Genomic DNA, 19,753 nt, shown 5'->3' with positions numbered 1-19,753 from the left:
AAGAAAGACTGATCTGCTGTGAGCAAGAGGGAATTTTGCAAGAGGTAGCTTTGAGGCTTGAACTCTGCAGCATTAGTTCTTCTCTGGTAACCCAAGCAAGTTGCTTATTAACATGATCCTGGGCTTCTCTGCTCCAGTTTCCTTGTTAGGAAAATGGAAATTATAATATATGCCTAACCTCAGCCCATAAGGATGTTTTCAGGATCAAGTATGATAATGAATGAAAATATATTTCCTCAACCCTGCAAGATGTCCATGTGTCTCTTAGATATTGATGTATTCATTGTGATGTAGAATATAAGGTAAATGTACATGTGTTTAGGGACAATAATCCATGGGGATTTGTCCATTTTAGAGATTTAATACCATTCCAGGTATGTGGATTGATTGGACAATGAGAATTTTTGTCTCTGAGATGCATCTGAAAGTTGATTTCATTCTTGCACAGTTCCCAGAGCAGTTTCCCTTCATGGCGGTTCGAGGCAACTGCTGCCAAGCTGTTTTCAATGCAAATGGCTGATGTGATGGATTATCTTCTCTTGTTGAAGCCCTGTCTACTCTTTGTCTTGAAAGGTTGCTTATATGTGCATTCAACCCTGTCATAAGTTGACTCATGAAGTGAACCACTCCTTCCATATAGCTCATGCTAACTTGAGAAAATTTGAGGGGGTGGGGAATAGGGGTACAATGTCTCTCATCTACTGAGTAATTTAAATTATGAGTTGAGCCTTTCATTCGTGGTGTCATATATGGTTGTGCACTTGTCATAACTAATTTTGATTTTATGGTACAGATAGCAGCCTTCATAAAGGTAAAAAACTGGAAATGGGATCCATGTTCTTCTCATGTCCCAGTCCCTGTGTGTGTGTATATGCATACACAGACATGTATATATATGATTTTACATCCATAGGTAGTTTGTGTGCACACTTAGCATAAGGAATACTGCGTATGATTACTGCAGTAAATTCACCAATGACAACAGTTAGAAAAAGGCCAGGAAATACTTTAGCTGCCCAAGAAAGTCCTTATTTTTCATATTGTGAGATAAGTATTTATTTTAAAACAACTTTCTAATGAAATTCTCTTGCATGTAAAAACTAATATTTGTTAATACTTGGAATTATAAAGATAGTAAAGGATAAATGTTCTGAACTCTATAATCTCTAAGGATTTATAAAAAATAAACTTAGGAGTTTTATTTTTATAATTAGTATGTATTTTGAGGTTTTATGTTGGTTTCAGGATAGTTCTAAGTCTTTTAAGGGCCACATATTAATACAAGTTATAACCCTTCATTTGTTCAAACTCCATTAATGTGAATTTCTGCTTAAGGAAGAGAGTTTTTCCTTCCAGGCTCTTGAGTAATGTCTAACTGAGAGAGAATGATGCCAAACTAGAGAAGCTATGTAAATCACACCACCAAATACCTGTTTTCTGGCACTAATAAATTAGTCTTTTGACTACATTCAACATAATGAATTATCTGCTTGTTTATACTTCACTTTCAAAGGCTAAATGCCAGTAGTTGTTGCCTGGTGTTTCAGTCAAAGGTCTTTACTAAATTTTGCTCCCTGGGGCTAAATGCTTGACAGGGGCATTTGCAGTATGATGATGAAAATTTTCAATCACTTTCATTTATTAACAGCCTATGAGCAAAGGTAAAGAAGAAATAGAAGACTAATGAGTGAGACACGAGGATGGTGAGATGAATGAGCTACTTATTTGTGTTTGCCAGCAGGCTAGAGACTGGATGAATAAGTCTCACGTCTTCAGACACTCATGATGGTCTAGCTTTTTGAAGCTTCAGCGAATACACCTCCTGCTTTGACAGGGACAGGATGAGAAGTGGAATGCTCAGGGGTGTTTGAGGCCTCTCCTACTCTTCTCATTGTCTTGTGGTTTTGTGTGGACATAATGTTGGGTCCTCCCCAAATTCTCCTGTTGAGGCCCTATCCCCTGGTGTGGCTGTGTTTGGAGGTGGGGCATATGTAAAGGTGAAATAAGTTAAATGAGGTTAGCAGCATGGGGCCCTAATCCAAGAGGGTTGGTGGCCTTAAAACTGAGCACACAGCCAGAAGGCTGCCATCTGCAAGCCAGGAGGAGGGTTCCCACCAGGAACTAAATGGTCTGGCCTCTTGATCTTGGGCTTCCAGCCTTCAGAACTGTGAGAAATAACTTTCTGTTGGTTAAGTCACCCAGTCTGTGGTATTTTGTCATGACAGCCCAAGCAGACTAATATATCATGTAAGCAGTTTACTTAAATTTACTATGTAGGTAAGTAAGTTAAAGTTTCAGATCCTGGCTCTAGCATTTACTAGCCATATAGGCCCCTTACTTTTTCATCAGCCTGTGAAATGATTTTGTGTGAGATTGATTTATTGATTTATTGACTGATTGAAAAAACTGTTTTTTAAGTAATCAATATACTCAACGTGGGGCTCAAACCCACAACCCCGTGTGCTCTACCAGCTGAGCCAGCCAGGTGCCCCCTGTTGTTTTATTTATTTATTTATTTATTTATTTATTTATTTATTTATTTATTTATTTATTTTGTTGTGAGTTTTAAATGAAACTGCATAATGTTCATTGCTTATTATCACAATGCTGACCCGTAGTTAGTTTTATCTTCAGGCACTTAAAGTTAGTTTTATCTTCAGGAAGTTTGGAATGGATCTTAATTATGCAAATACTTGTCTTTGGGAGTGCTTATTCCTCTCTGCAATAGGTTCATCTTCTGTTGGAACAGTCCTGTGACTGATTGCAATGATTTTTTTTTTCATGTTAAACTTACATTTTTCATCTGCAGGGTATCACATCTGCAAATACCATTGATCAAGCCAAAAGCAATACAAAGTGTTTCTTCATAGTTGACAGATTAATGGGGAATTTGAAAGAAACCAAATGTTTACTCATGAAGGCTATATTAATGATGCTCATTTGAGTGCCTGTCAGTAAGGAAAGAGTTATCTTTCATTATTAATCAATGAAGACCAAACTGGCAAAATTATAGCTCTAGTGTGTTTTCTTCAAATGGCTTTCTAGAACCTTATTCAGTATTATTTGAGAGGCATCAAAAGGCTCCCATGTCCTTGAATATATCCTGAGGTGTGTAGCATCCCCCCATTAATCATGCTTTGCAGCTGAGGAATGGAAGGTCCCCTGAGTGTTTCATACCTGGGTGATGCTTCCATTCCTACAATGGGTAATTTTCTTCTTGGCCGATGAGGACAAAGAAGTGACACAGGTGACTTATGGGAGCAACCCACATTAATGAAGGGGAGGTCCTGGTCAAGGAGGACTCAGCTGTCCACTCCTAAGCACAGATGGTAAGAGGGGGGCAAGTGAACTAGCCTGGTGGTCAGACTGGCTAAAGGTTTTTAAAGGATTTTATTTATTTATTCATGAGAGACACACAAAGAGAGGCAGAGACATAGGCAGAGGGAGAAGCAGGCTCCCCGTGGAGATCCCAATATGGGGAGCCGATCCCAGGACCCTGGGATTATACCCTGAGATGAAGGCAGACGTTCAACCACTGAGCCATCCAGGTGTCCCAGGATGGCTAAATTTTATCCTCTCCCCATCTTGTTGTTCACCACACTTGGTCAGAGTGACCTTTTTCTAAACTCAGACCTCATTGTTTTTGTTTTTGTTTTTTAAGATTTTATTTATTCATGAGAGACAGAGAGAGAGAGAGAGGTAGAGACATAGGCAGAGAGAGAAGCAGGCTCCACGCAGGGAGCCTGATGTGGGACTCGATCCCAGAACTCCAGGATCATGCCATAAGCCGAAGGCAGACACTCAACCGCTGAGCCACCCAGGTGTCCTTGGACCTCATTATTTCATTCATTTATCTGTATACAGTTCCTTAGTTGCTCCCCAGTGCTGTTTGAACAAACCTTTACATCGTTTTTGTTTTTTGTTTCTTGTTTTTTAAAGCCACATGGTCTGGCCCCTGACTCCCTCTCTAGCTCTATGTCACAGTCCTCCTTTTTGGTGATGGCTCATTTATCATCTTTCAAATCATGAGGCTGTTTGTTTGCTACTGTGTCCCCCTTACCTGATGACGATCAGCTCAGCTGTCCTTTCCTCAGGGAGGCCTGCCCTCTCTGCCCTTGACTGGTTCTGTGTTTATCTATAGGATTATTTGATTTTTGTTCATCTTTTCTTGGTAGCCCATCAGTACCATGAAGATGGGACTGCGTGCAACTCTGGTTCTACCCCTGCCTCTAGCACCTTGCTGGGTGCTGAGTTCATCACCAGAACTCTTTTACTATTTGTAGAAGGGAACATGAAAAGAGGAAATGAAATGCATGGAGATTTATCCAGGGAGAGGTAGGTGTGAGCACCTAACCTTAGGGAAGCGAGTATTAGCAGGAGAGGCTGGTGGGAACTAGTTGAGGAACATGGAAAAGCACAGAAAATGAATGCTACTGGGTGCCCGCGGGGCTTTTTCAGCTCAGGTCATGATCCCAGGGTTCTGGGTTCAAACCCCACACAGGGTTCCCTGCTCATCAAGGAGTCTGCTTCTGCCTCTCTCTGCCATTCCACCCTGCTTGCGCTTACTCTTGTGCACTCTCTCAAATAAAGTCTTTAAACAAAGAAAAAAGAAAATGAGTGTTACCTCTTCAGTCTCACCTCTGGAAGACCACCTCCAAGTCCCTACCTAAGAACTTCTAGACCTAATCCCTCCAGTATGTGGTTTCCTCTTCCTATCAGAGACCTGAGCTGGCTCCTAAGAAGTCAATTCTGATGAAACTGCCACATTTTTGGAAGTAGAGCCTTAAAAATGAGCATCAAGGGGCACCTGCATGGCTCAGTGTTTGAGCATCTACCTTCTGCTCCTGTCATGATCTCTGTGTCCTGGGATGGAGTCCCACATTGGGCTCCCCAGGGGGAGCCTGCTTCTCCCTCTACCTATGTCTCTGCCTCTCTCTGTCTCTCATGAATAAATAAATAAAATCTTTTTTAAAAAGCATCAAATCTGATGTTCACATTTCCAACCCAGATACAGACACTGACTTTAACAAAACCCGGGAATTACTCTGTTTAGGGCTTCCTTGAATTATTGGTTTTCTCTTGTCAGTCTGTAACGGGTCATGACTGTGTTTCTGCCATTAAGAGTTATTTTAATGTTTCTCAGCTCAGACTCTCTGAGTCAGAAATAGGATTTATTTTTCAGCATGGCTATGGGAATTATGAAGTCATTTCTTATTAAAAATGAAACTAAATAGTACTTGCTTGAGTTTTTTCCTTTTTTACTTTTGCACCCAAAAAGATGCAAGGTGGAAGGGGACTTTCAATTTTAATGATTTTCTTAATTCTCATATACTCTTAACTACTTTGTCATAATATGTAAATTATTATTTCTTAAGGAAGAGGTGTATTTTCAAATAGATGAGATTATCCAGATATTTGTCATTCCTTAGAACTGAAAGTAAGTTTCTTCCTTTGTCTCTGGTTTATTATGGTTATGAGACTGAGTACTGTGTTTTAGATATTTGAAAACAAAATGTGGGTGTGTATATGTTTGAGAACACATGTATATATAAGGAGACCCTCTAATCCAAAGATTCTGATAGAAGGTTGACATGTCAGCATTTCCTGTGACATAAAAATGTATTACTAAACTAGGATATCTTTAAAAATATAATATTTGAATTAAGATCTGAATGGCAGTTGGCATGTCATCTAACTTATACTTTTGAAAAACCAGGAAATTGCCAGAAAATAATTAATGAGAACTTTGTTTCAATATTACACTGATAAATATTTTAAGCATAAGTTACAAAAAAGTAAGTGGGAGATTTATGATTTTAAGGCTTATACTGTAATTCCTGAAAGATTGCAATATTTATTTAACCTTTTCTTTATTTAATTTAGAATAAAATTACTGTCATCTCTCTAAGCATTTATATAATAATGTTTCATTTACTTTTCCATTAAAAATTACTAAGATAAATAAGGAGTCCTGGTGCATGAGATATAATTTAATAAACATGTATTTCTTGGTAGAAAACTAATCAAGTCCTGCTACAAATGTATATTTGCAGAAAAGCACAGTAGACAAGCTTAATGATTTAGTCAATGATACGACTTCAGGGAAAATGTTTTTTATGCCTTATTGGCCATATCTTTTAATACTTGCATTGGAAATAAAATTACATTCCAAGATTATGGGAATTGTGGAATTTTATAATTGGATAGTTAAGTCCTAAATTGATCAACAGCAATATAAACATAGAAATGGATTTTAGGTTAAATCTGAGAATGATTTTTTTTAAAAAACTAAAATCTTAGAGCAGATGACAATGGGAGATTCAGATATTTTCCTGGAAATTTTCCAAATGGGACAGTGCATCATCTTTCTGGAAATATAAAATAAAGGCGAGAGGTAGCGAGAGGCTTAACTACAAACCTTTTTCAGAGACCTTTCAACCTTTAGCTATAATGCATATATTTTATCATCATAGAATTTTTAAAGTAGAAAATACCTTAGAAGTAATTTAGTGGAAATCCATTAATTTTACCAAGGAAAAAATTTGCTCCTAGCCATATAATTTATTTTTGTCAGAGCCAGTACTTGATTCCAGGTCTTCTGGCTTCTAATGCATGTTGCCTTTACTTCTTCTGCCTGCTGATGACTGGGCCTTAGAGCTCCTCAGGAATCTGCATGTGTATTTATTGAGCACTTAAGATATGCTAGCACTGCTCTAGGTACTGAGGATGTAATGATGAATGGGAACTCACGTTCTGGTTCAAAAATTGGTTTTCCCTTTTCTTATTCTGATTGAAACTGCCCTTTTGCTTGGTCTGCAGCATTTACTTTAAGTTTATTTTTACTTTTGAATTTTTAGGGAATTGGCAGTGGAGGTGTACCCTCAGACACACCTCTGTGGAAAGCTCAGATGCATTGTGTGAATGAGGTTTCTGCATGGTGGTAGTTGATGGAAAGGTGTGCAGCCTGGGAAAAGTGGACCTAGTTGAGAGAGACCAGAGAGACGAGTGGGAAGCTGAGGAAAGGTAGGAAGGTCATGAATCCATTCTGCAGATGTGGGCTAATGGCCTGGAAGAACGAACAGAAGGGTAGTCTCAGCCATGTGATCTTAGTTTTGTCAAGTTATAATGGGGATCAAAGAGGGTTGAGCCAGGGGATCCCTGGAGTCCTTGGCAGAGTCTGTATTCTCAATTATAAGTGTCTGCACATGCACACACACGATGTACTTGCTAATATCTGTCATTATGATCATCTTCTATCTTCACCATCACAAATAAAGGAAGAGAAGCAGACTCTTCCCAGATTAGAAGTAACTAGGGGGTAGTGAAGCTAGTGAGTGAATTAAACTGGCTGAAAAGGTGTGCTGGAATATATTTATTTGTAGGAAAATAATGAAGAGATAGGAGAGGATTCTCTTTAGTGGAATAATTGCTTCCTGTTGCCAAATGAGCAACTCTGTGACCTTGAACATAGAGAATGATCATTCTGTTAAAAGTGCTTGCATTGGGACACCTGGGTGGTGTAGTCATGTAAGCCTCCAACTCATGGTTATGATTTCGTGGTGGTGAGATCTGGCTGAGTTGGTGTCCACGTTCAGCGGGGAGTCTGCTAGAGATACTCTCTGCTTCTCCTGCTCATGCTCTTCCACTCTCCCTCTTTCTAAAATAAATAAAGTGCTTGCATTGTAGGTACTATGTGACACAGACCTCAGTTCCTTGTTCTACGAGTTAGATATAATGAAAAGCAGTGAGATACACTGGTTAATAATGAGCATCTCAGTCAAGAGGAAAAACAGAACAAGTTTTCCCAGAGGTTGGCATCAGTTTGGCAAAGCCAAAACAGTGACTTTGGACAGCGTTTGTTTTTTCTTATAATGAATGTGATGATTTTGAAGAACAAATTTGTTTTAAATATGTCTATAAATGTCAGGCAACGTAAATTTCAATCTGGTTTCTTAAAGTCCATAAAATGGAGTCCTGTTTAATTATAAGTTTATGATAAATGGTAACTCCAAATAACTTCATCCTGGAAAGAAATTCTCTTGTCTTGGGAAAAAGGCAATTTGGGAGCTTGAGACAGGGCACTTATTGTCTGTTTTATTACTTACTGTTAATAAACTGCATTGCCCCACTTTTTATTGGGAAAGGTGGGTCTGGGTCTAATGATAGCCTGATGGGAAGTGAGAAAAGAAGGGAAATTATTCCTTATTTGTGTGGTCTCTAAGTTGTTGATAAAGGAGAATAGTAGGATAGTGTCTTAATCCATTTGGACTGCTCTAACAGAATACTATAGACTGGGTGGCTTATAAACAACAGAAATTTCTGCTAGTTCTGGAGGCCAAGAAGTCCAAGATCAAAGCATCAACAAGATCAATCTCTAGTGAGAGCCTGTTTCTTGGGCTTAGAGAGCCATGCGTTTGCTTTGTCACCATGTGGCTGAAGGGGTTAAGGGGCTCTGTGGGGTCTCTTTTCAGAGTACTAATCCTATTCAGGAGGCCTCTACTCACATGACCTAATCACCTGGAGTCTTCATTTCTTAATACCATGATATTGAGTGTCAGATTTCAGCAAATGAATTTGAAGGGGACACAAAATATTCAATCTGTAGCAGGTGGATCATACATACACATCGGGTTTTATGGCAAGCTTTTGTGGTAGGAGAGACAGTAGAGTTATCCCCACTTTATAGTTCAAGAGATTGAGGCTTGGACCTGTTCACATCTAGTGTTCCCCTTTGGCCAGTCAATTTTCTGTCTCAGCCTATCTTAGAGGAAATGCCAGAAGAGACAGAGGGAAAAACAATGAGTTCCATGGTAGCAGGAGAAAGGTCTGCTTTCTCTTTGTCACTGGAACTGCCCTTTTTTGCTTCCACAAGTCATGTCCAAGCACTGTTTGTTAGAGTCTCATGAGCCCTCCCCTCTGGCCAATGTTCACAAATCTTCCCAGAATCCTAATTCCCATGATAATCAGACTATTGCCCAGGGAAGACTTAGCAGGAGAACAGCCTCCTCAGACCTAGAGACCCAGAGAGTTCCTGGACTTAGATCCTGTGATGTGTGTGTCTCTTCCTCAACTAGGAAATGGAGCGCCCTTGGTACCAGAATAAGCATAAGCTGTGTTTGAGTTCTCAAATTTGGACTTTACTGGGCTATTGCTTCATTTTCTGTTTATTGGTTTTTACATTGTAGAGTTTCTTTCTGGAAAGTTCCCAGGAACACTTACTCACTGGGGGCAAATATTCATTTTATCTTTTAGAAAAACATGTCAAGAATTAGCCTATCGCACCAACCTAACAGTCTCACCTCCTAAAGGAGGTGTAGAGGAATGTAGGGGTGTGTGTGTAAACTAGAGTCCATGTACATACACATTGCATCATTTGCTTCAAATTATCTTGCAATTATTAACTGCTCTTTCTTCCCTTCATTTACTATGTCAGAAGAATATTTCAATTAGCCACAGGTTAAAAATCCACATTCGTATTTGTATTCCCAAAAGATTCCCTCTAGAATCTTGATTGGTCATCTCATCTCTAACATTAGTTGGATGCTAATGTTCTGTTGCTATGTCTTGCTGCTTCATTTAAATGAAGTGTGACTCTTAGTCATTCAAAGGCCCATCAGTGTCCTTCTGATGATTAGAGCTGATCCCCATCAACTCCCTTCAGAAAGAAACTTGCCAGAGAGAAATTCTGTACTTAGAGACTCTTCTGCCACAGACCTTAGTCCTAGGCTGGAAGACCTTGCCTTCTGTGAAGTCTCTATGAGACAGAAGCATCCCCGTTAGGGCTCTGCTCTGTGCAGTGCTGGTGTGCGTCTTACTCAGCTGGAGGACTACTGGATTCAGTTTGAATCTAAATTTGGAGTAAAAAAAAATGTCACTCAGTAGAACTGCTTCTGTGACCACTTTGCCTTCCAACTTTTCCTTCTCTTCCTATCAGTCCACATTCTTGAAGAGTTTGTTTATAGCTTTTATGAAGTGGCTTTATTAATTTTTAAAAATCCATTGCCCTGAACCCTTTGGGATCAGAGCCCTGAGAGTAGTGAGCACCCAGAAAATCCTGAACTTGAGTGAATTTACCGACTGGGAGTGTGTGTGTAGACAAGCCTGGAGCGAGGTAATAAATGCTGAGAATTTTCTCATTTGTGAGGTCCTAAGTCACTATTTATGCTACTGCAAACTGCCTGCAAATATCTGCGAACCTTTCCATTCTTACCTTCAACTGGGCCAGTGCTCTAGTGCTCAGCTCTGGAATAGTCTGTACCTTGATGTTTTTCTGAGGAAATGCGTTTTTCCTTTCCCTCAGATTCCTGGTGCCTGGCGTAGCACTTTTTTGATTTGCTGTTGTTCTGGCAATAGGTCAGCTGGCTCTCATGGTTCTTAACATTTCGGGTAAATACTTCCAACAGTTGTGACTGGAAGGAATCCAAATCAATTCAAGGGATTTGCATCCATTCTGTGTTCAAGGAGCTGTATTTTGAGTGATTTTTCCATTGGTTAGTAACTTAAAAAAAAAAAAAAAAAGACCCAGGAGAAGGTATTCTCTGAGGAACTCATGAAAAATAAAGCAGTTGTTTTTATATATTAAGAGATTTACTTATTATGTAAGCAGTGTGATCAATGATCTTCCATACCCAAGGAAGATAAAGTTCTTCCTTACTATCCAAACATTATGCCACTAGACATGTAGAGAGAGGGGGGCATTGTGGGTAAGCACACACATGCAAAAGCCAGACTACCTGGATTCAAATCCCAGCTCTACCACTTGCTAGCAATATGATACTGGCAAAATTCATTAACCTTTCTGTCCTTAAGTCTGGTTTTCCTAAAAATTAAATGAATTATTAAGGTGCTTAGAACTATGCCTGGTCCATAGGATGTGCTATGCATCTTTGTTTAAATAAATGGAATTTTGGGATTGTTGTTCAGATGGGAAAACAAGGATCTTGAGAGGCTTACACATATTTCTAAGGTAACAGAATCAGTCATTGGCAGAGGCAAGAATATTATCACGGCTCAGTGCCCTAGGATAGAACTATGGCTCCTGGGAGAAATTTGGGGAAGGAAATACATTGAAAACCAATTAACAGGGCAGCCCAGGTGGCTCAGCAGTTTAGCGCTGCCTTCAGCCCAGGGCCTGATCCTGGAGACCCGGGATCGAGTCCCACGTCGGGCTCCCTGCATGGAGCCTGCTTCTCCCTCTGCCTGTCTCTGCCTCTCTCTCTGTGTGTGTGTGTGTGTGTGTGTGTGTGTGTGTCTCATGAATAAAGAAATAAAATCTTAAAAAAAGTAATAAAACCAATCAACATTATAAAAGAGAGTGCAGGAGTAGGGGAACTCATCATTTATCTGATGGCTTAGTAAGTAACAATGTTTACTATTGACCTTGGAACGCTATCAATGCTGTGGAGACAGTCATAAAAATATAAGAGATTTATAGAGCATTTACCTAACCTGGGTTAGGCTAGATGACCTTTTTTTAGGGCTGATAACCATTTGACTGAGGATCTATAGTCTTAAATTACAAGACAACTTTTATACAGCATGGTACCATGTAGACGTTTGGCAGAATTTGAAGATGAGTTTGCTGACCTTAGGTCAAAGCAGGAGGTGCAGGGTACAGGTGTGTGTGGAAATTATGGAATTCCATCCTTCAGATATCAATTTGGAAGATGATCATTGTAAGATGGTTTAACTCCTAGAGGCACATGATCTTTTCTTTTTAAAGAATCTAGTTTAGAGGGAATCCCTGGGTGGCTCAGTGGTTTAGCGCCTGCCTTTGGCTCAGGGCGCAATCCTGGAGACCCGGGATCGAATCCCACGTCGGGCTCCCGGTGCATGGAGCCTGCTTCTCCCTCTGCCTATGTCTCTGCCTCTCTCTCTCTCTCTCTCTGTGACTATCATAAATAAAAAAAAATAAAAATTAAAAAAAAATAAAAAAAAAGAATCTAGTTTAGAGAACATTCTGGTTTTAAATGTAATTGGCCATGAGCTTAATTGTGGAGCTTAATCCCCAAATTAATTCAACTGTAGATTGTATAAATGCTGTTACACAAAAGTAGAAATATCTAGTACAAATATGCATAGACCACATCAAGGTTAATAGTTTCAGGTCTAGGTGAGATGTTTCAAGAGGGTTATGACAAATTAGAGAACATTTAGAAGCAGGTACCAGAATAGTGAAAGGGCAAGAAACCATGCCAAATGGTTAATAGTAGAAAGAGAAATAGATGCCTAAGTGGAACTTGATATATCGTTCCTAAGAGTTGAAAGGGTTGTCATTGGTAGAGTAAGATGAGGGTTATTCTTGGTTGCTTCCAGAATAAGAGTGGTAGACTGGGGACTGTGATCCAGAAGTGAGCAAATATAAGGAATTTCTAAACATTAATCCCCAAGGAAGCTGCCTGCCCTGTAAGGAGAGGAGCTCTACAGAGTGGATCTCTTCAGTTGCTGCTAGATGGACAAGCTTCTGAGTCCTGGGGACCTGACTCCTGCTGCTGGAGGGGAGGTTCAAACAAATCACTTTGGAGGTTCTTAGTATTCTAGAAAATCAATTACTCTGTGATTTCAAGACTTGGATGTCCTCTCTGATGCTGCCCTTCTGCTGGTTACTCTACTATTAAGTCAGTGTTGCAAGTAGCATGATTGCATTCTTTTTTATGACTGTATATTTTATATATATATTATAATTATATATATTATATATTATATTTTTATGGCTGGATATTATATATAGTAATTAATATATAAGATATATTTTATATATATATAAAATCTTCTTTATCCATTCATCTATTGATGAATATTCATCTATTGATGGGTACTTCCATGTATTGGCTACTGTAAATAATGCTGCAATAAATATAGGGGTGCATATGTCTTTTCAAATCAGTGTTTTCATTTTCTTTGGATAAATATCCAGTAATGGGATTATGGGATGATCTAGTAATCCTATTTTTAATTTTTTAAGGAGCCTCCCTGCTGTTTTCAAAAGTGGCTGTACAAGGGTTCCTTTTTCTCTACATCCCTGCCAACATTATGTCTTGTCTTTTTGACTCTAGCCATTCTGACAGGTGTAAGGTGATCTCTTACTGTGGTTTTGATTTGCATTTCCCTGTTAAGGAGTGATGATGAGTATCTTCTCATGTGTATTGGCCATCTGTGTGTAATTTTTGGAAGAATGTCTGTTCAGGTCCTCTGCCCATTTTTTAATTGGTTATTTGTTTTGGTGTTAAGTTATACAAGTGTTTTATGTATTTGAGGTATTAACCCCTTATTAATATCATTTGCAAATATCTTCTCCCCTTCAGTAGTTTGCCTTGTCATTTTATTGATGGTTTCCTTCATTGTGCAAAAGCTTTTTATTTTGATGTAGTTCCAATACTTTATTTTTTCTTTTGTATCCCTTGCCTGCAGAGACATACCCTCAAAAATGTTTTTATGTCTCATGTCAAAAAAGTTACCGCCTGGATTTTCTTGTAAGTTTTATGTTTTCAGGCCTCACATTTAGGTCTTTAATCCACTTTGAGTTTATTTTTATGTATGGTGTGAGAAAGTGGTCCAGTTTCATTCTTCTGCATGTAGCTGTCCAGTTTTCCTAGCACCATCTGTTGAAGAGACTGTCTTCCCTGTTATAATATTCTTGCCTCCTTTGTTATAGATTAATTAATTGACTGTGTAAATGTGGATTTATTTCTGGAGTCTCTGTTGTGTTCCATTGATTTATATGTTCATTTTTGTGCTAGTACCATACTGCTTTGATTACTACAGCTTTATTTTTTTAATATTTTTTTAATTTTTATTTATTTATGATAGTCACACACAGAGAGAGAGAGAGAGAGAGAGAGAGAGAGAGGCAGAGACACAGGCAGAAGGAGAAGCAGGCTCCATGCACTGGGAGCCCAACGTGGGATTCGATCCTGGGTCTCCAGGATCTCGCCCTGGGCCAAAGGCAGGCGCTAAACCGCTGCGCCACCCAGGGATCCCTACTACAGCTTTATAGTATGTCTTGAAAGGTGGGATTGTGAAACCTCCAGTTTTATTCTTACTTTCAAGATTGCTTTGGCTATTTGTGTCCTTTGTGGTTCCATGCAAATTTTAGTATTACCTGTGAAAAATGTTGGTATTCAGACAGGGGTTGCATTTAAATGTGTAGATTCTTTGCATAGTGAGGGACCTGGACCTGGATGCGAAATAAGTCATACAAGAGAAAGGCAAATATGAAATGCGGTGCCTGGGTGGCTCAGTTGGTTAAGTGTCTGCCTTCGGCTCTGGTCAGGATCCCAGGGTTCTGGGATGGAGTCCCGGATCAGGCTCCCTGCTCAGTGGGAAGTCTGCCTCTCCCTCTCCCTCTGCCTGCTGCTCCCTCTGCTTGTGCTCTTTCTCTCTCTGTGTCAAATTAATAAATAAAATCTTTAAAAAAAAGACCATGTATGTATGATTTCATACATATGTAGAATTTAAAAAACACACGAACAACAACAAAAAAAGATAAACAAAAACAGAGAACAAAGTGGTGGTTGCCAGAGGGAAGATAGGTGAAATAGGTGATAGAGATTAAGAGTCCTCTTATCTTGAGCATTGAGCAACGTATGTATAAAATTGTTGCATCATTATACTGTATACCTGAAACTAATGTGACACGTATGTTGATTATACTTCAACAAAAAAAGTAAATAACAAAACTGGGGGAAAAAAGTCCGTGTATGACTAAAGATGCTGTATGACCATCAACATTATTTTTGCCATATAAGCAGCCAAGGCTAAGAATGAAACTGCTCTATAGGGGAGAGGTATGAATGGCTCAAAAATAAGATTTCTCTGTGGCTAGAAAGAATTTGTTTTCTGGGTCTGTGTTGGATACACAGTAGGTCATAACCAGAACCTAATTAGGTGAATCATACAATGTGCCTTCTGAAGATGAGACCTTATTCTTTGGCAAAGCTCAGGAAATCTGGTAAATGAATTAGAATGGTCATTACAGTATGTCTGTCTGCCAATGTACTTCTGAGAGTCTCCTCTTCTGACTGTGGAAGTGCCTGGTTCAGGATGGCCATGAGCTCTAGCCACTGTCTGGGGAGCCAGTCACTTGCTGGAACATAGTTAGGCTGGGCTTTTATAAAACTCTTTCTGTGAGAGTCATCACAAATAGCCCCAAAAGCCTGCAGAAGTCTTTGGCAAATTATTTCTGAATAAAGCATCTCTCTCTGACCTGAGCCTGGAACCACAATGGAAGATCCTGTTTGAACTTAAAAAAAAAAAAAAAAAAAAAAAAAGTGGGTGGCTGGGTGGAATTTAAGAGAGAGGTAAATTTTGGGGGATCCCTGGGTGGCTCAGTGGTTTAGCACCTGCCTTTGGGCCAGGGTGTGGTCCTGGAGTCCCGGGATCAAGTGCCGCGTCGGGCTCCTGGCATGGAGCCTGCTTCTCCCTCTGCTTGTGTCTCTGACTCTCTCTCTCTCTCTCTCTCTATCATGAATATATAAATTTTAAAAAATCTTTAAAAAAAAGAGAGGTAAATTTTGATCACTAAATATAACATTCCATGAAGAGGAACGTTGTGGTAATGTGCATCCTATGAAAGCAGGATGCTCAAGACAAGATGATCAAGGGGGTATGGGTAGTATGTTGAGGATCAGAAACCTGTATCTGTAGGAACAATATTTTAATTTTCTATAATTTTCCACTTTTTTACCTTTAATTCTTGAACTTTTAAAAATTAAAACAATTTTTTAATTGAAACATAGTTGACATATATTAGTCTCAGGCTTACAACAGTGATTTGATAACTATATACATTCCTATATGCTCAGTGTGGGAAGTTCAGTTGCCATCTGTCACTACACAAAGTTATAAGATTATTGACTATTTCCCATGCTATACTTTTTACCCCTGTGACTTATTTTTAACTGGAAAAATGTACCTCTTAATCCTCTTCACCTGTTTTGCCTATCCTTCCACCCCCCCACCTCTCACCCCCACCCCCCAACCCCCCACAGCAACCACAGGTTTGTTCTTTATATTTAGGTGTCTGTTTTTCTTTTTTGCTGTTTGTTTTGTTTTTTGACTTCCACATATAAGTGAACTCATTTGGTATTTGTCTTTCTCTGTCTGACTTATTTCACTCAGCATGATACCCTCTAGGTCCACCCATGTTTCATAAATGGCAAGATCACATTCTTTTTTTTTATGGCTGAGTAATATTCCATTGTATATATACATATCACATCTACCAATGGACCAATCAGAATGACTAGCATCAAAAAGACAAGAAATAACAAGTGTTGATGAGGATGTGGAAAAAGGAAACCTTTGTGCACTATAGGGATATAAATTGGTGCAGTCACCATGGAAAACAGTATGGAGGTATCTCAAAAAACTGAAACCAGAAGTACCATATGATCCAGTAATTTCACTTCTGGGTACTTACCTGAGAAAAACGAAAATGCTAATTTGAACTATGTCTCTTTTGAGAGCTTAGTCTTTCTCTGGGTTAAGGGAAACTAGTAAAAGGGATCTGAATTATTCTTGAGCTAGAATTCTTCCTTGGTTTGACTCTAAAGGTGGCAATGGAGATTGGTGGCAGAAACAGAGGCAGGTTCCTTGTGAAGCCATAGAAGCTAAAGCCTTATGGGCTCCTCATTTGCACGGACCCCTCCTGAGTCCTGAGAGGGGCCTAGCAATGTATTGTCCTGGTGCTTTTGTGTAAAAATGTAAAACACAGTGTATTCAACTGTAATTGTTAAAACACTGTCACCTTCAAATTCAACTTCCCTCCTTTCTGCTTTCCCTTCTCATGGGTGGCATTCAAGTGATCATGGGCATTTTGTAGTAGTTATTAGGGTTTGTTTTTTTTACTTGAAATGGATCCTTCAAATTGCCTAAGTTTCAGGCATCTTCCTTCCTTCCTTCCTTCCTTCCTTCCTTCCTTCCTTCCTTCCTTCCTTCCTTCCTTCCCTCCTTCCTTCCAAGATTTTATTTATTTATTCATGAGAGACACCAAGAGAGAGAGACAGAGAGAGAGAGAGAGGCAGAGACACAGGCAAAGGGAGAAGCAGGCTCCCTGCAGGGAGCCTGGTGTGGGACTCAATCCCGGGTCCCCAGGATCAGGCCCTAGGTTGAAGGTGGTGCTAAACCACTGAGCCACCCAGGGATCCCTTCAGGCAGCTTTAAATGTGGATCTTCCCCCTGGGTATAGGAATGGAGTGGCTAATGAATCAGAAATTGCCTGTGCCTTGGAACCGATACGTCAGAGTCAGAAATAAAAATGGTGAGATCCCATGAGGGAGAGTGAATGGGAACCCACGTTGCAACCAGCCATTTGACAGTGGAGAAACAGGGCTTTTTATCCTTGTCTTTGAGGTCTGTTTTGACTAGGAATACCCTTTTCATGGAGCAACTTAATGTATTAGTTAAGAAAAATACATCAAATTAAATCATTTTTAAAGTCATGGTTTTTTAAAGTCATGCAGACTGAGCTAATTATGAAAATAATGGTGAGAAAACTGCTGACTGAAGAGAAAAATTGTTTAAAAACTGTATCCTCCTTTCCCCTTCCACTTTACGTAATTATGAAGCCTCTTCTCAAACTTCTCTTCTGAGGGAGAAATAATGGCCAACAGAAATTCAACAGAAATTGGGTGCTTCTGAGATTCAAACAATTTACAGCACTTCAGATTGCTGCTGTCTCTAATGGGCTGTCAGGGAACTCCTGTTTGCTTTGGTCTGTCTTTCCTGCCTTCCACCCCATCTCTGCTCTCACACACTTGTGGTTCTTGTTGGCATTCACACTTACTGTTTTTTTAATGGTCAGCATCACAGCTTGCAAATGAATCTGCCCAAGGAGCCTGTGCTTAATGAATATAGGTTCCCTTCCACCCCATCTGTAAGTTTAAGATCCTGTGAGATCTCAAAGATTCATTTTATTTGGACAAAACAAAAACCTCTTTCTTTACAATATCCCAGATTTTTTATTGATGATGATAAGGATAACTGAGGAAAGAGGTAATCAATCATTCATGATATCCACTATTTCCTGAATGGATACATAGTTACATGTTAGGGAAGGGGACCAAATCTAAAAGTGATGCCCACTTAAAGAGACCAAATGAGGGGATCCCTGGGTGGCTCAGTGGTTTAGCGCCTGCCTTTGGCCCAGGGCGTGATCCTGGAGTCCTGGGATCGAGTCCCACATCAGGCTCCCGGCATGGAGCCTGCTTCTCCCTCCTCCTGTGTCTCTGCCTTTCTCTCTCTCTCTCTCTCATAAATAAATAAATAAATAAATAAATAAATAAATAAATAAATAAATAAATAAATAAAAAATCTTTAAAAAAAAAAGAGAGAGAGAGAGAGACCAAATGATGTAGCACGAGCCAAGAAAAACTTAACAAAGGGAAGGCTTGGCCCATGTTCAAAACATTATCATTAACATGATGACAGGGAAAAAGTAGCTATTTGATCAGTTTACCCAGATCTGAACTCTCAAAATTCACTGTCATCCTGTCAGATCACGGTCAGAGAAAGGATTAAAAACCAACAATTGTGACATTCTGAGTTCTATTTCAGGGATAGGATTTGAATCAGATTTTGTGTGTGTGTGTGTGTGTGTGTTTATGTTTAGAACCAACCACTCTTGTGTCTGCTCAGCACAAAGTAGATGCTTAATAATGCTTGCCGGTCAGCCTGTGGCCTGGGAATGGTGGCGAGTGCGCATCTGAACACACGCTCCTGGGAGATTGTTTCCCTTTGGACTTTCCATCCTGTGGACAGCCCTGAAAAGCCCAGAGAAGTCATCTTTATAAGAGAGGCATGTGACTCATTCAATGTGAACCTAGAACTTAGTGAAATGCTGTTATTTGGATTGAACTTTCAAGGCTCCTCTGCTTAGTAAGAATTCATGAACTGAAAATAGAATTCATTCTTTCCTTACGTAGGGCCATAGATGTCCACTGTTAGCATGCCCTTGCAGTCTGGCAGCTGGAAGGTTTGCAGAAGGTATAAAAAGTGATCAGAAAGACACATTTTCCAGGAGAGGGGGGTATGCTGTTGCGATTGATCCGCCTGCTGCTTTGTCCTGGAATCGTGAAATCCGATCACACTGCATTTCTTCTGTATGTTCTCTTCCAGAAATTCAGAGCCTGCTATTCTTCTGTCTTAAGTGTAACTGAGTTACCCTGAGGAGAGCTCAGAACTGCTTTTAAATTCAGGAGGACAACAGCTTTCTGCTCACTCAGGTCTCCTGAGACTTGCCCCCAGACAAGAAAAGGGTGTTTAGCATGGGCTCTTTGCCAGAGATTCAATATACAAATTTTACTACGAGAATAAAAAGTTGGCCCACTTATAAAAGGATAATCAAAAGTTCATTGCAGTGTGTTCTTCCTTTCCGATGATGGAATCAATTTAAGTTCTGGCCTCTGAGCCACAGTATTTTTCAAAGAGGCAAGCAACTCTTCTGCCAAGTGACCCCAGGAATACCTGTGATCCTCATGCCAGGAATATGGAAAATGGAAGGGCTGGATGCCTACACCCCTGATTCTTTTACTTTAAAACCAGCCGGGAAGAATTTTGAGAGGCTTTTGCCCAAAGTTCAGTATTTATGAACTGTTCGAATATGAAAAAAGTGCTCTGGTACTGGATTGGTTGATAAGAAGAGTACACTATCAAATTTGCCCATTATTTTTAGGCTGCTGAAAAATATTTGAAAAATCTCTTACAGAGCTAGAAGAGACCTCCTCCCTCCCTCTCAGCCCAGCCTCACATCTAC

The 19,753-nt window shown here is 39.7% G+C and overlaps 1 protein-coding gene across 5 annotated transcripts in view; it reads left to right on the top strand.

The window, feature by feature from the left end:
* GHR (growth hormone receptor) overlaps positions 1-19,753 on the top strand; it is a 270,875-nt gene that overhangs the window by 27,062 nt on the left and 224,060 nt on the right. For 2 of the 5 annotated variants that reach the window (XM_072824751.1, XM_072824748.1), the window contains exon 1: positions 18,653-18,796. The exons of the other annotated variants lie outside the window; for them this stretch is intronic. The gene's annotated coding sequence lies outside the window, so the exon portion shown is untranslated. Of the gene's footprint in view, positions 1-18,652; positions 18,797-19,753 lie in introns of those variants that run through there. 5 annotated transcript variants of the gene reach the window in all.

The sequence above is a fragment of the Canis lupus genome, chromosome 4 (assembly GCF_048164855.1).
Source record: "Canis lupus baileyi chromosome 4, mCanLup2.hap1, whole genome shotgun sequence".
Classification (NCBI taxonomy): Eukaryota; Metazoa; Chordata; class Mammalia; order Carnivora; family Canidae; genus Canis; species Canis lupus.
Note: the sequence above shows the minus strand (reverse complement) of the source record. Positions and strands in the feature narration are given on the sequence as shown.